This window comes from Cuculus canorus, chromosome 16 (genome assembly GCF_017976375.1).
Source record: "Cuculus canorus isolate bCucCan1 chromosome 16, bCucCan1.pri, whole genome shotgun sequence".
NCBI classification, from domain to species: domain Eukaryota; kingdom Metazoa; phylum Chordata; class Aves; order Cuculiformes; family Cuculidae; genus Cuculus; species Cuculus canorus.
The window spans coordinates 6,516,732-6,529,718 of NC_071416.1; the positions used below are offsets into that span (position 1 = coordinate 6,516,732).

The 12,987-nt window shown below is 41.2% G+C and overlaps 1 long non-coding RNA gene across 1 annotated transcript; it reads left to right on the forward strand.

Moving 5' to 3' along the window:
* The first annotated feature begins 48 nt into the window (after window positions 1–48).
* LOC128853781 (uncharacterized) lies at window positions 49–11,733 on the forward strand. Its single transcript, XR_008452532.1, has 3 exons — window positions 49–131; window positions 9,020–9,052; window positions 9,463–11,733. It is a non-coding gene; the product is annotated as an uncharacterized LOC128853781 (long non-coding RNA).
* Window positions 11,734–12,987: the final 1,254 nt, after the last annotated feature.

Sequence of the window (12,987 nt, forward strand, 5' to 3'; positions counted from 1 at the left end):
AAAGGTTTATGAGAAAACACAAATTTTTCAGTCGTGTTCCTCTTTCAGTCTCTGGTGTATGACAGCCTGGTGTATTCCAGAGAAGCGGTGACCACATGCATCTAACAGAGCTTCCTCTTGGTGATACCTCTGTGAGTACTGAGCCATCCCCGGATGTGGCAGAGAACTTTGGGTCACCCGTTTATATTTCACGTGACTTTCCTGTGAATCATATCTCCCTTTGTCACCAAAGCATCCTATCTCAGCACTTGTTTTCTAAGAATTTAATGGACTCATCACTCTTTGGTTTCTATTTCCTTGGGGTGCTTCTCTTTCCCTTCACCTGATGCCCGTCTGACTTTATTCCTTGCCACTATTGTGATACATAGGTGCGTTTCGATGCCATTTGCTATTTATGTGTGCCATGAGAACACAATCCCAGATGAAGGGAAGAAAGAGGTAGGTTAGAACGGCTCCATTCCTGGAGGACCAGCGGAGATGGAAAATGTCCATGAATTCAAGGCTGTTTTCAGGCGGTCTAAATCCAACCTATGTCCTCATGCCTAATGTTATCCACAAGATATTCTGGACATTGAGGGTTGCCAAACCAATGGGAAACCAAAGTTGAAGTAGGAGTATTAGATGGAATACAGCTGTTGGAGGCCTCATGAGCCAGTGTTCTTCGCAGTCATAGAGCTTACTGGCAAAGCTATGTGAATAATGGACTATTTTTGTTTTCTCACAATTCTGAAAACATGCAGCAAAAATGTTTGTGAAGAACATTGGAGTGTATTCAAAACAATGTCTTTAAAAAGTGTGTGAACTGAAAAGCTGACAGCCTTCCTTCTTGGATCAAATGAGAAGTTTAATTTTAATTTTGTTCATTTAATTGGTTTTGTTACTTTAATTTTCTTTAAGCTTTAAATAAAACACCACAAAATTTGAAACAAGTTTAAAATTATTAAAGAAAAATGCAAATATTTCCTTTGAAAATTTGAAAACTGAATGTTTGAATATTTTTGAACTGTTTTTTATTGTTTGAGACAGTTATTTTAAGCCACTAGATTTTGCAGAAACTAGCACAAAGATAAAGAATATTTTGTTATCAGAAATTAGATTTTGGCAAATTCATAGAACCATAGAATCATGGAATTGTTTGGGTTGGAAGGGACCTTAAAGATCATCCAATTCTCACCCCTGTGCCACAGGCAGGGACATCCCACTGGCTCAGGCTGCCCAAGGCCCATCCAACCTGGCCTTGAACACCTCCAGGGATGGGGCAGCCAAAGCTTTCCCAGATAACCTGTGCCTGAATCTCACCTAAATCTTCCTAATTTCTAGTCTAAATCATTCCCCTTCCAATTTAATCCCATCCGCCCTTGTCCTCTCAATCCATGTCCTTGTAAAAAATCCCTCTCCATCTTTCCTCTAGCTTCCTTTAATACTGGAAGGCTGCTATATGGTCTCCCTGATGCCTTCTCTTCTCCAGGCTGAACAACCCCAACTCTCTCAGCCTGTCCTTATAGCAGAGGTCCTCCAGCCCTCTGATCATCTTCATGGCCTTCTCTGCACCTGCTCCAAAAGTTCCATATCCTTCTTATGTTGAGAATTCCAGAACTGGTCACAATACTCCAGGCGGGGTCTCACAAGAGTGGATCAAAGGGGGAGAATCACCTCCCTCAACCTGCCGGCCACTCTTCTTTGGATGCAGCCCAGTACACGGTTGGCCTTCTGGGCTGTGAGCTCACATTTCCACCTCATGACAAGCTTGATCTCAAAGGTCTTTTCCAACCTAATGATTCTATGATTCTCATCAATTAGCACCCCCTATCTTTGCTGCAACACTTTGAACAGCTCTAGACATTAATCTTTCCTCTTCTCCCTCCCTAAATAATCTTTTTAGAACACTACCAAAGATGATACATGGCTTCATTGAAGGCAATGGCTGTAATATTGTTTGGTCTTAAAGTGATCTGTACAAGTTAAACAAAGGTATCATCATCTCTTCTGCTTGGACTTTTTGACTTTCTAAGGTTTTAGAATGTAAAACCCTATATATAAGTCCCAGAAAGGCAGACAATCTGAGGAAGACACAGATGTAATTGAGAAAGGAGTCTGTATGCTACAAATGACATAGGACAGTATGCCTCATACAATGGGGAAAGGGTTCCCATTGCCACAGAAATAAAGAATTTTCCCTGCGGAATGTATATTCATCTGTTGATCCTCTTTACAAATGAAGAAAGGCAGTTAAAGTGGTGGAATAAAGGTTAATGCTTGGACCTTTACTTGGAAATATGCCAGCAAAAAAGAAATAAATGACCGCAAGAGCGGAAGGCGATCAATTAAAATTTCTATAGAACAGGGAGGATGCTGGTACTTCTCCAGGAGCGGGGGGTCAAGTCCAGATTCATGCTCACTGCCAGGCTCTACGTCATCATGTAATTCACAAACTCATCTCGAGAAGGGATTCAGTGAAATAATTTGCTAGTTGCCTAGGAACACCCACATGTGTCCCAGGACATCTAAGAATGCAAAATTATCTCCTCAATAAGACAGCAGTGGTAGTGGATCCACAACAAGACATGTTTGGTGCATGTGATTTACATGTGTAGCTTGTGTGCTGTGTGTTGAACCCATGAAATATGGTAAAAATAGACCTGTGTGTCTGGGAAGTAGAAAGTCAACATCTACAGATCAGTTGACTTTCATATGAGAGAGCTTAAGTAGTTGCGATGCATCTGTGGTACATCTTACCACCTAAGGAACTACCTGTTTTTACCATTTCACTCAAAACTGTGGGGTTATGTTCCTTTTCTAGACTGTAGATGTCTTCTCTTGGAAAGTATGGTTCCAAGTAGTTTAAGAAAAGAGCTTCTGCGACTCCTTTCCCACCCCTTTTTCCTACATTGGTGTCCTAGAGATTCTGTGACTATGATCTTTTCAGTTATACTTGCCATAGGAGGTAAACACATCATGATGTAGTAGTATGTGGCAACTGGTGACTTATAACGGTGCAGTTTAGAGTAAATAAAAACAATTCTGGGCAAGACGCAGCCTTTAGGGGAGCAGAACTGTCTCTCAGCAGTGGTTATAGTGACAAACGTAAAACATTCGTACAAAGGGAATATATTAGTCACCAGCTGTTATTATAAGCCTTTCACATTATTTAACGACCAGAGTAGGCTTTAGGCAGCCAAGCAGGAGACTGTATGGCCCCTAAGTGCCTCTTATAGCCTTGTAAAACCGGGGCACGATCTTACCCTCTCTTATCTCTAATGCTACTTGTGAAACAAAACATACTGGTACTTGGCCTGCTAACCGTAGATACCAACCACTGCAGAGCTTGAGGGTGTTTCATTAGAACTCTATTAAAAATGAACAATCATGATTTAAAAACAAAATAATCAGACTCCACAGAGCAAAGGCTCACAATATAAAACCTGCCTGGTCTCCTTTGCCTTTCCTGTGCATATGAGTGTGTAGTGCTTTTAACTTGTGACTCTTGCAACTCTTAGGAGTGGCAGAATACTTTTATTTATTTATCTATTTATTTAAACAGAGTTTTAAACCCCTGCACAAATCTGGGCACAGGCTTGAGAAAGAGAATCAGCAAAGGCTTGGCGTGGCGTTGTTTTGTTCTGCTTTTAGATGCAATTTTATCTGTTGCTGCAGCTGGCTGTTCCTCTTTTAACAGCCAGGCTCTTCAGACCACGTGCTTAGGAGAGCTTATAAATTGCCAGGCTAGATACAGATGATTGTGTCTGGCAGAATGTCTTTATGGTGTTCATGGTAAAGGAAAAGCATATGTAACACTATTGAATACTGCTGGAAATATGATACCTGACTGGTGCCTCGTACCATCCATGATCCAAGTGACGGTGGTTCTGAAGTGACAGTTGGCTTGATATTGGTTTTAAACTATTTTTCTTTAGAAGTGGCAAGCCTGATAGATGTCTAAAACAAACTTTAAGAGAATTCAAGACAGATGAACTCTGGAGGGTTTTTTTTAATTCAAGATTATTAGGGCCTGGGGTGATTAAATCTGAAAGCACCTCTGATCTGTGCTAGAACCACTTGCTAGTGAAATATCTACATGTAGCTGCCAAAGAAATGTCTATAAAGGGGTAACAAAAAAGAGAAATAGACAGTTGCTTATACATACCAGGAGATCAACACAGAGCTTTGAGTATCTACTCTCATCAGGCAGAAGGTGAAATACAAAGCATATACTCTATGTGGTGTCACTTGGAGATCTCAGGGAAGCAAATGGCAGTAAACTGAAGTCATCAGGGAGCAAAGATCAAAGCTATGATTTGATCCAGCATCCATGTTCAGCCCAGAGAACCTCAGCCTTGCTCATTCAATAACCTCAAAGTAACAAAAATCTTTCTTGACTCAATAACCAGCGCTTGCACACACTGTTGCCTCAACCACAAAGTAAATCACACTCAGACAGAAGGGGCAATATTCTGAAAAAAGTTACAATTACCTTCCAGGGTGCCTTTAGAAAGTGGGGAGATATGGAAGTTCAACATTTACAGTATTGTGATCTGACCACGGAGTGCCTGAAATCATTTTATTTTTAGCCATCTTTCATTACCCATATGAACTGATAATATAAGATCTCAAACTACTCAGCAAATAGAAAACTTCAATTTCTTTTGGTGTAGTCTAACCTACTAGTAGTGAAAGGACTTGTTTAATCTTAGTCTTTGAGGTGTTCCTTGCTTATGTATAAACGAACTCACATTTTGAAATGAAAAGTTTGTTGTACTGGGAGAAAAATGAGGGATTACAGTTCTTAACTGTTAGTGCCGCACATAAATCCATTTGGCCTTTTTTAATTACGGCTTCTCTCAGTTAGGAAGGCTGTTGCTGTAGGAAGATGCCGAGTGTGCCACGACCTCTCCTCTCCAGCGGTGGGACAGGGGCTCAAGCTGGTGACTGAGCATGCCGGCTTTGTACGGCATTGCTGATGAAGTGAAGGCATCGTGTGCTGCTGGCTCTGAAGTGAAAACAATCACTCTGAAATCTCAGAGCTTCCTTGGAAATGTAAAAAAATGGGGTGGGAGCATAAGTTAATTGTGCTTTTACACACTGTTATACTTGTCACTATGCCAGACTCTACATTTCTTCCAAGGGTGAAATGAAAACTCCAAATTCATGTGGTTATGAAACAATTTCAGTATGAGCACTCAGCGAAGAATTATAAAGTGGGAAAGACACAGCCCTGTGTCACAGCTGGTTGAGAAGGGTTTGAATTGATCAAGGCTTCTTCCAGCTTGGAGGAACTTTTTGGAGTGTATTGAAACCATTTTGCATCTGTATGTTGAATGTATATAAGGTACTACAGAAAAGCTGATTTGTTATGACATTTCTTTAATTAGGAGATGAGGCAACTGGCAGAAGGCATCACCATCATTCCAAAAAATCATGTTTCTCTGCAACTGGAGATTCAGGAAATTAATCTGGTTTGCCCCGGCTTACACCAGAATAAACTCATACATTGGAAACATGGCAAGAAATCTCCAGCATTTCAGGGGAAATGTAGAGAAATAATAATTGCAGCGGGACACCTTGATGAGTAGAGACCAAATACTATTTTTTTTCTAGCAGTAATGGAGGTTGAGGTACCCAAAGACCTTTGTAAGCTAAGACTTTGTCAGCCCCACTTTTAGTCCTGAGACTGAAGGAGTGCAATGCCATTTCAAAATCACTTTATTAACCTTTGTGATTTCATCCTGTGTCACATGTACTTCATAGAGACTGTAATTACAATGTCAGTCCTGATTTGCATCACAATGAAAGAAGTACCAGTCCCAGATAAGTATTTCATTGGACAAATAGTGTTTTGCTTATTTTCATTACCGGAGATAAGTCAAGAGGGGGAAAAATGCAGAAGGAGGGGTCAAAATACCCCGAGGCTAAATCTAAACTGGAGCCAATTCATATTAAAAACCTGAGCGTGCTTCAAGTTAGCACATGCAAATGTACTCTTTTAGATACGTAAACTCAAATCCTTAAAAAGGCGTCATAGCCTAACTCTCACTTGGGTATTTAACTCCCATTGATAACACCATGTGCTAATTCAGGCACCCAGGTTTGCGTGTAGTGTAACTATGAAGAACAGTTGGTCTTGAGGGAAAACATTTACATAGATGACAGCTATTTTCGGGAAAATGAAAAGTACTGGGTTTTGACATTGTGTGAAATATGGGGTTTACACACAGTAGTTTTCACTGTGTGTATATAAATGGGTGCTTTACCATATATTGATTCACACACCATTTGTAAGTGTCTAATTTATTTATTTATAGAGATATATGGAAACCATGGTTTGAAAAGCAGTTTGCATAACATCTGGTATGTCAACAATGTAACCTTTCAATTTACTTGTTGGTGAAAATGTCAATATAACGAACCTGAACTCAGCATTGGTTTACACAAATTTCCTGGCAGACAAAGCTGTAATGATTTGCATGTCAGTTTAAGTGACATGTGCCCTCCAGTTTTGAGTAGTTTACACAGCTAAGAGGTATAAAAAGGTTAGAGCACATGGCTGGTTCCTTATATGCTTACGTTAACTGCACAAACTGCATGTATTTATGTGGTGTGAAACATTTAATCTCATTCTGACTTCCAATTTTTCCAAATTGACTTTTGATTTTTCATTGAAACTGCCATTTTTTTTTGTTTTGGATACACAGAAAGATGCTAAGAGAAAAGTTGTAGACCTGAAAGTGAATTTAGATCTGGGTAGAATGTAATCTATGAACCTTCCCTGGGAGAACATTGTTTTAATTACTTCTACAATTTATGTTTTCTATAGACAAAGATATTGTACTGGGATGTGATAGAGAAATCTAGTGGGTTCTTGATTGTTTTGAGGCATATGCCAACATGAACAATGACAAATATTTTTTGTACTTCCCACATTACTGCTAGTACAAAATAGACCACAAAAATTACGTAGCATTGTTTTATCCACTCTGTGACTCGTTGCCTGACACTTTTGAAGAAGGAAAGTAATTAATACTATTAGTACTGAGTAGAAAAACCACTCTTAGGCACACAACTGAAGTCTATTTGTGGCATCAGATGTTCCTTCTTGATATTAGGGAGTTTAGGTCAGCACAGAGAAGTAGTTGCCTGATTCCTTTCACCAAGTTTTGTGTGAAAAAGGAGACCTGATCTTAGAAAAGCGACTCCAAACACACCTATGATCCTTGAGTTTCAGCAGGTGGTGGGCTGAGAGGACTACGTGGTGCCCATGGGACACGGCTGCCTCACCGTGTGGTGTGGCTTTGCTTCCTGCTCTTTGCCTTCTCAGGGCAAGGACGCAGGGCTGCTCAGCCAGGTTATCTCCTTCCTTCTCCCTGCCTTCCTCTCCTCCCATGGCTCCCCACCCCAAAGATCTGCTTTGTGGTTTGGATTTCAATCAAGTTGCTAAAAAAAGGTGGAGGAGGGAAGCAGACAGTTGATTTTTTGTTTTCCTTATTTTTTTTGTTTTGTTTTGTTTTTGTTTTAAAGAACCAGATGCTATCTGTTTCCCATTGTTCCGCCCGCACTGTCTGGTTGGGATCTGATTTGGGTGGTGTATGTCTACATGAGTAAGGGAGAGTGTCACAGGGAAAGCTTTGTGCATCTGCTATTATCTGATAGCTTTAAAAAAATTAAAACCATACATAATCCCACACTGGAAATTTCACCAGGTTTTCCAGAGCTTTCGTTTTTTGTAGATATCCAGTATCTAGACTTGATTACAGTGACTTAACTAAGGTTTGTAAGAGCTTCTAAAGTTTTAATCATTCTATTCTACTCACTACATACGTTTTATATTTGTCCACGGTTAATATTCCTTTACAGTTAAAAAATAAATTGTTGTCAGGTGATATTTTCTTTTTAATTCAGTTGAGCAACCTCTACCATGGAAACTCAGAGCACATCCAGTGGCCCTGGGCAAAGCCATGCCCCTGCAGTTCCCAGGTGGACAGAGAGGCTGGAGCAGAGCTATTCCACGTCTCCCCCAAACCCAGTTTCTGCTTAAGGGAAATAGAGACAAGAAAGGATCTGCAAATATATCTAACGTGTATCCTGACCAGTGTACCCAGCATGAGGGACTTGCAGTGGAGCGCTCTTTCTCTGAAGTCTGAGCAGACCTTGAGATACTCTCGCATTTCCCAGGATTTAATGATCTGATTTTTTAATAATTTCTTCAAAAATCACATTTCTGTGACACTTATGGTTGTAATGCCACCTAAGCAAAGGTTTTTTTATTAATATTTGCCATGCTTTAAGCCGATGTTTTTTTTAGCCTGGGCCTTTTTCACAAAATAAACAAATTCAGTGTCTTATCTGGCAGATAAGATGCACCTGAAATGGCAGAGGAGGGAGCCTCTATAAAGGTTGTGTGGGAAAGAAGGAAGTGCTGGAGAATATCGGGCAGGGCAAGGCACGCAGGACAGGACAAGACTGATGAGAAATACAGGTATTTGTAGAGAGGTAATACATAAGAGTCACTAGTTGCACAAAGGAAAATATAGCTGAGGAGCTCATTGGCTGCAGTTAGGGTTGTTTGGTTTTTTTTAATGTACCTAAACAATAATAACAAAACCCTTTTAAATATCTGAATGGCACTGAAGTTTATTTATTTATTTATTTATTTATTTACTGCTTAGCATGGGACTCCTGTTGAGTTTTCCCTCCAGATCTGTCAACTCAGGACCCTGTCTAACCAGGGCTCTGTGTAACTTTGCGTACAACACAGAAGATTATTTAGAGTTCTGGGCATATTTCCCATCTCATTACAATAAAACTGAGTTCTCGCAGGTCACATTGCTGATCTAGCTGGTTCGGTCCTCTAAAAGTCTTTCCCTTTTCTCCATTTTGTTGGGCTTTCCTTCTTCACCTGATTGAAGACACAACTGAGTTGAAGCCTTAATGCCATCAAGTTTCTTTGCTGTGTAGCCAAAACCTGCTCAACTCTCTACTGTATTTTTCCTGTAATGGTAACTTTCTCTGTTTCTTGTTTACACAGATGGAGGCAACACCATTAACTGTGAAAACAAAGGTAAAGTAACTGCATCTATGAGAATTCGGCTCATACATGGGGCCTCTTTTCTGGGACTTCTGGTTTCTCTGCTTTAAACTAAATTATAGTTTCTTGGTTTCAGACTCCTGGAAAGCCCTTGTTTATCCACTTGACCACTCTTCTTTATTACTCTTCTTTATTTTAATGCTTGTTTATCTTTCCTGCTTTTTATGCTGTGGACTATTAAAAATGCAAGAAGGTGCTTCTCAGCCTACAAAACCACCATCGTACCAGCAAAGGCTTCTTCTAACGTGCAAACAGCAGTCATCTCTGAGTACAAGAGCTGGCTTTTTGGTGGATACTGAGCCCAATGTTCAGACGCTGCAAAGAGCCCAGCAGCGTATGCTCATCCGTGGAGAAAAAAAGCTCCTTACTTTTATATTTTTCAGATATGCATGAAGGCTGAAAGCAAAGCTGCCGATAGACATAGATTTGGAAGGAAAAGCCTAACAGCCACGTCCAAACGCCCTGGGAGGCTTCTTTCACCTGTGCTGTGAAGGAATGAGCAGTGACTGGAGGACAGTTTAACTGTACTGGAAACAAGATGGGAAAGAGAACAGCAACAAAGAAAAGGCAGGGCAACAGTTTGTTCGGAGGAGAGGCTCATATGGGGCTGAGTTTCATTCTAAGGCTCTGCTTTATCTGAGCTGAGCATGGCATCGGCTGAAATTCAGAATGAAACTAGGACACAAACTTAATTGCAAAACCATCTGAAACCACAGGACGCAGTCAGAGAAAATTCTCACTCATTTGAGGCTGGCATAGAGTTTCACTTTGAGCTTCAGCAGGAGGTTTTGAGGCCCCTAAAACAGATTCAGGGAGTTAAAAATTCAGTTGCTCCCCCAAATTCAACCCTGGCCTAGCAGAACTATTGAGAGGAATGATTAGAGAGCATCCATAGGAGAAGGAAGGACAGCTGGTTGGCACATTTTTTTCCATCTAAGAGTGAGATTTGTAGAGAATATTCTGTAACTGTTGGTGTAAACAGATATGGTCATCTTAAAATACCTCTATTCAATGCCATGACAATGAGTGACACAGAAAAGCCAAAGGTCAACAGCTGTTTCTCTTGCAAAAACAACAAACCAAGAACCTCAGACCTACCGAGACCAGCCAGCCACAGTGCTCGCGCTGTTCTTCTCATTGTCAACTGTTGATGGCTGATTCCTGGAAATAACCAGGGAGAGAGAGAGGTCTGTGCCTAACATGAACAGACTTGTGGTTGCATTGAAAAAAGCCAAAGCAGCAGCTTCAAACAAGTCATTCTAACAGTATCGCTCCCTGTCACTGTCTCTCTGCTGCTCCCTGAAAGAATATTTTCTGTCACAGACTTTTATCCCACTTTGTATTTCTGTCCTACTGCCACTATGCTGTTTTCATCCATAAAGACAGATTTTGTCTGAATCTCAGGAGACAAAACTGTAATTTTTCCTATACTTAGAAGCAGATGGGGATCCTGTGGGATGGGTTCAGGCTCAGGGATATGTTGCACAAGGACTCCCAGGCGTGAACGCTCATCCTGAGCATCACGGGAGGCCCTCCACCTTGCTGTGACTCCTTCATTGTGATAGGGGCAGGGGAGGAGCTGCAGAGTTTTTGTTCCTTTATGATATTTTGGAAAACAAAAAAATTCTGAGTTCGGGAGATAGTCTGTCTTCAGCTCTATACTGATTTTTCCTTGAGTATCCTAAAGGGCATGAGATTTTTGGAATGTTCAGTCCTGTGCACCCTGGAGGAAGCTGAGGGTCTGATGCAAAGCCTGTTTGTATCAGGAAAGCGGTTGCTGCTGAGCGGAGGGAGGTTTTGTGTAGCAGAGAGGTGAATCCTGCTGCTGGGATGGGCAAACCTTTGTAACAGAGAGCTTTTTTTCTGGTGCCTTTGGCGTTTGGGTGTAAAACTAGGCCTTTCATTTCTTCTTTTCATGTGTATATTCAGTGTGATGCAGGTATGGTGTGGAGTTTTGCAGTTGGTAGATATCCTCGTAAGGTTCCATTTGTTTCTGTGATTTTTACAAGGGATGAACAGGATACCATTTCTAGGCAAAACACACAGTAGTATATCAGGAGGAGGGGGGGAAGGGGCAGAAATCCAAGGAAAACAGTATCTGAATGTTATTTGTCTTACGAGCAAGCACATGTAGGCGTTTATTATTTCTGAAGGCTCTCTTGTCAGTTGGACATTGAACAATTGTGACATCTGTTGTAATTTATTGTCCCCCAGAGTAATTTCACACGGTTTGGAGTTTGCTTTTTTTTCCATCCACCACAAATAAAACCCAGAATTATTTCCCTGTCCCCACCAAGGTGAGTGGGAGCCTCCTGGGAGATGTTGGAGACCAGAAGGAGGACAGGTTTTGCAGAAGAGGGTGGTTGGGTTCTCTCTCCCCTACCATGGCTTGAGTGGTGAAACTCCCACTTCGCACTGTGTGAGAGAACCCCTTGAGGTCCTCAGGAGATTAGACAATCATCAGTTCATTAAAACAAAAACAAAGACGGGCTGCAATTGCTGACCTGCAGTTCCAAACCTTCTGAACTGTTATCCTGGGCTGCATCAGGAATCCTTGTGTTGGTGTTTGCAGGTTTGCACATTGTTGACACCTCCCATACCGGAGCTGGGAAGGCCACGGCCAAGTCGGCTTTCCCTTTCAGCCCATCCGCCTTTATCAGGGAAGAAATACTGTCTGTTTGTTTAGGTGAGATATTAGTCTGCCCCTGGAGCTCCAGGTCACTGTAAATGTAACACAAGCCTTATTTCCTGTTAGGAAAGGGGAAAAAGTATGCCTGTGAATTGTCTTTGATGTGCTGCCAATTGTCAGAGAAGATTCAATTTGGTGGAGGATTACTGTGTTCTTAAAGAGCTGCACTAGTGACAGAGATTTAGAGCAGCTTCTACTGCCAGAAATGAGAGATTTGTCTTTGATTTCCATAAAACCAGAGCTGTGACTGGTAGCAAGATGCCCCTCTGCATTTCTCAAGGGAAAATTGAATGGTTTGGAGGGGAGGTAGAAGCAGCAGCTCGGATTAACTTTGTGGGACCTTTGTGGGGTGTGAAAGGGAGGCTTACAAGTGAATAACGGGCAGAGCCTACAAGGAGGGCTGGACGGGAGTCTGGGATAAGGCTGGCAGGTGTTGGGGCAAAGTTTTCTGTCGATGTTGTCGTATGATAAAGGAGAAATGGTGTATTCCTGCCACCTAGCCAGTAAGATGGACCAGAAGAGACAAGAAGTTGCTCCGTGTGTGTGAGATGCACCCATGTTCACTGCTAATCCAATAAAGCAAATACGTGACCTGTGGAATGACCCAAAGCTTCTACCATAAATAGCGCTATAGATCACTCATGTATTTTCCTTTCTTTTGCATTTCCTGTACCAAGGCTAATTTCAGCTGTTGCTAAGCAGGGTACACCTTCCACAAATGCAGTGGTGCGTGCACAGGCAAACAAAATTCACCCCTTTGGTCCCATTTATGGTAGAACTTTCCCCAACCCCCACAAGAAAAATGGTAACAAAACTATTTCCCCTTATTTGTTGTTATATTTATTGCAAAGAGTAACAGCATTTTAACTTAGATTTATACTGGATAAAGGCCATGTGAACTTACATAAAGCTGATGTTGACCAAGTAGGCCAAGCAACATCTTTGTCTTCAGAAACATTTGCGCTCCAAAGTTTTCTGTGGCAAAGAAATGAAAAAAGAAATAGTCTTTGGATTATGTCCTCTGAAATTTCCCATATGTTAACTGGATGTATGTACTTTGCAACCTGGCTTTCTTGGTGTGCTCTTGTGTTAGTGCTCAATCTTCCATAAAAAAAGACCTTTTTTTTTCATGGTAGCCTTAGTGGCAGAGTTAATTGTTAAATAAAAGCTATGTAATCTGTACAAATACTCCTAAAGAAGCCTAATTTTTATTTAGTGT